The sequence below is a fragment of the Vanellus vanellus genome (genome assembly GCF_965231255.1).
Source record: "Vanellus vanellus genome assembly, chromosome: 1".
Lineage (NCBI taxonomy): Eukaryota > Metazoa > Chordata > Aves > Charadriiformes > Charadriidae > Vanellus > Vanellus vanellus.
This window is the reverse complement of record NC_138905.1, coordinates 51,195,899-51,200,220: the sequence shown is the minus strand read 5'-3', so window position 1 is coordinate 51,200,220 and position 4,322 is coordinate 51,195,899.

Sequence of the window (4,322 nt, the reverse complement as noted above, 5' to 3'; positions counted from 1 at the left end):
GTGGAGCTTGGCGCAGAGCCCTGTATATGCTACATATAAAATATCATCTAATTGTACTTGCTTCTACAAGATTAACCCAGCTGCTGAGATTTCTGCATGCAAATAGCTCTGAAATATATTGTGTAATCCCCATGATTGATGTTTTTGAACACGTTTTGGGCAGTGCTGTGGTGGCTGTCTACACCAGATTCATTACCTACCGGAGGGCTGACAGTATCAGCACAAACGCTGGTTTGCAATGTCTCCTGCACAGTCAAATCAAGCCAAAATGAACCACTTCAAAGCAAGGATGCGCGGAAGGCAAAAATTTCTGACTCACTCTCCCCTGCAGGAGAAGGCGTAATGCTGGCGTGTGTGTGGCTCTACTCCCACGTGCCTTCCTCTCCCTACCTTTCCTTATTGATACATTAACAAGCTTCCTGACATAGAAATAGGGATTTACGTAACTATACAAGTTCAACAGCTCTTGCTACTCGTTCCTCAAGTGACTGAGAAGTCTCCTTGTAACATCACAGCTACTTGCTGTGAATGCGATCAAAGATTAGGTTGACACATGGAAAGATTTACAGCAAAGTCAAAGATGGGTGGTTTTAAAGGGAGGGTTTACTGAGATCTTAATCTGTGCTGGTTTGTTCCCAGTTGACTTTGCATGGAGTCCCCAGCTCATGTGAATGCAGAAATCACAGCTGAAAAAAAAAAAGTCGTGTACTACCATGCCCTTCTCCCTTGGGTTAACCCAAGTCTTGAAAACCACAAGTTTGGCCTCTTTTATCTAGAAAACCATAGAAAGCATGCCATAGATGCAAAGAAAGAAGAGCGTGCAAGACCGTGATGAAAGCTGAGTTTATAACACAAGCCCAACACCAGGTGAGCTCCAAAACAAGCTTGGTTAGAACTGAGAAGTCTAATTGAGCAGCAGCCAAACAAAGAACAAATAACTCAGCTTTATACTCATAGTGCTCTACCAAAAAAGAGTGAAGAATCCACCCAGCTCCTACCAAAATTAAAGACATATTTATAAACAGAATTGTTTCTAACAAGAAGACAAATCTCATCCTTGTGTAACTGTCCTGAGGTCAATGGAGAACCCCGAGGGATTAATTAAAATCAGAATGTTCATAAAAGTCTTCTATGATGTGCCAGCTGCTCTTAAACAGGGAAGCACGTTAATGGTTTCTCAACAAACATGTTGCGAGATCAGCTCCTTTTATTCAGCAATTCTGGTGTTCGGAAACTGTCTTTTGTTTGTTTTTTTTTCTTTTTACAGAAACAATATTGTCCAGTACTGTTGGAAAAAATAATTAAAAACTAATACATACTCTTTGGATAGATTCTAAACCTTTAATTTGTTCTGGCATTGTTCTGGAAGTTCTGGAATCTATTTTTTTATTTTTATTATAATTTGCAGAAAAAATCTTGATCTGTAAAAAATGATAAGAGTCTTCTAAGTCATTGATTAAAAAAAGTTCACTGTTTTGGTTAATCGTGTCTAGACAAAAATGTCAGAATAAAAATGTGGTCTTAGTCACAATTCACTTAATCCTTTGAGCCAGATTTCCAATGCAAGAGTTCATGTTTATACATTTAAAATGATTTTGAAGAGTGTTTTGCAGTTTCGATGGAAATTACACTGTTTCTTTAAACAACTCTCCAGCAAAATGATTTTTACAGTTTCTTTTAATTTAACACATAAGAGTATGCATAAAGTCTACAGAAATCCATTAAAATAATTTGAATAAATAAATTTAGTCATTTGAAGGAATATTTTCACGGTTTCTCTTATTGGTTTTAGCAGCTTTAAGAAAAAGCTCAATACAAATCTGTTGTATATCAATAATCCTGCTCCATATGTGATTTTCCTTCCAATTTTCTTTACCTTTTAAAGAAACTAACTTTGCTTATGAGACTGTCCCAGTTCCCTGAGCTTCCAACAAAAAATGATGTAAAAAAACATTTTAAAATCTATTTCCATTTCAAGATATCATAGTAGCTTGCTGTCTATTTTAAATCTGAGAGAATGGTATTACATTAATATTTTTTAATAACCTCTCATTCCTAAATCTCAGATTTTTTTCTAATTCAAAGTAGAATACGAACAAAAAATACAGTGAAGCCGTATGTGCAGGAGCAAAAGGGTAGAATACAAGTATCAGTATAGGGAAACATAAGCAGCAATTGTAGAGCTCCGATTTTACTCCTCCGAAAACTGAAGATTTCAACTTATTTTTCTATCTCTACTCTCCATCTTTTTGGAAGGCATGAAGACATCTTCAGAAAATACAGTTATGGGAAGATGGGCGCTTGTTGCATGAGGCACCACTGTACTGTATGACAGAGAGATATAAGGATTGTAGAAGAGGGGACACCCTGCTGCACATTTGTAGACCTATTTTGTGGCACAACAAAAGATCTCTATAGAAACATTATATCCTGCAGCACAGTTCCTGGAAGTTTAAGAACTGGCTGCAAACCCTTATAGCTGGTTTATTACGTAAAATCATAATGACTTACTACTGACTATTAATTTTAAACTGTAAGAAGCTCTCTTTTAGGAACATCTTGACTGGACTTCCAGGGGTTTCTTTGTACAGACAGAAAACAAGATTCTGAACTTTGGTCAAATATAGAACCATCTCAGACTATATAAGGACTTCAGGCCTTGCTCCCCAAATCTGAGAGGTTTACATACACAACCTTCTCAATATGTTGGCGGTTACATTCCTGCTGGCTTGACGCAAACAGCAGTCCATTTTTCTACAGGCAGAGCCCGTCTCATTTTTGGACTAGCAGAGTATGATAGAGAGCAGTCAAGAAAGCCTTGATCTAATAGCCAGGCATGTTCGGTGGGAACCTTTTACGCCACCAGTTTCAGCTGGATTTGATCAGAAACAAAAGGATTTTCAAGACCATTCAGCCTTGGCGTAACTGTTTTTTCCAGTACCTGTACCACCAACCTCAGAGGGAACAGACCTGAAGACTCATCTTTTGACGGTGCCTCTGTGGTATTCCAGCATGGATAACGTATTTCCTGGTGTTTCGTGCAGCCATCCGCTTAATGGGCACCAGCGTTGCTTTGCCTCTGTCAGCGGTAGGCAGCTCAAGGACAGCGGCCACCCTGCTGCCGTGGTACTAACACTGGTGTCCACAGCTGCAGTGAGAAATATGTGAAAAGGTTACTCAAACGAGTGCCCAGGAGGACACGTGGAAGGTAACATTAGGCAACACTCCTCACCTCCTGAACTCTGTCTTAGGGTACCTCAGCCCTTAACCTCCCCCCATCTCTTTCCTCCTCTTGCTTCTTACCTTTCCCATGTATTTACACCCAGGTCAGATGCTCTGAGGTGCCATGGGAGTAGATGCCTCTTTCGTCTCCACGTAGGCTGTTTTCATTGCTTCTGCAATACCACAGCATGTGAGGAAAGATTGCGAGCAGGAAAAGAGGAAAGCAAAATTAATCCAAACCTCGCTCATCATGTCACAGCATGGCTCCAGATCTTGGAGCCAGAAGTGGTGCAAGAAAGAATGAGTCAAGGTATGAATGGCCCTCTCCTCCTTATAAACCCCCAAACTGTAAATCTGAAAATGGAGATATACATGAAAGGATTTATATGAGTCCATTAACCCAAAACAACTGTTGGGAGTTACGTATCTAGTACAATAGCTTCTTCATTAATAGGGCAGCACCAACACCTTGACAACATCAGGGAACTTCAGTACTGAGTTTGCACTTCCGTTTCCCTCAGCATCCTTTCAAGCTTCAGTTTCCATTGACCTAACTCTAATTTCTCTTTCCTAATCGGCACTCTCTCCATGTTTCCATCATGTATTTCAGGGCTAGTTGCAGGTCATGCTCTCTACCTATTCCACCAATGTTTACCTTGTGCTTATTTAAGGAATACACAATAAGCAAGAAAGAACAGATTCCCACCACCACCCCCCGCCTCAATCACTCAGTGAATTATATGGTAATTGTTTATTGGAAATGACCTCATAGTCTCCTAATTTTGTGGGGTGATCTGAAGAATAATTCTATTGCAACCACAACACATAAATGCCTTGGAAATATTCAGCTGGAACCTATAACCAGAGATGACTCCTGTGCTGTTGGCAGCTAAAATGTAGCCTGCATTTGTAAGTGATAAATTATAGGTTAATAATAACCTTTGTGGAGCTAGATATCCCAGAACACATGATGCCAAGAGACGATAAAAATGACTATGTAAGGATGGTATGGAGAAGTACCATTTATATGAAGTGACTGTATATTCAAAAGAAACCCAAAATAAACCTGGATACTTCTGTGAGAAGAATTTACAATCACT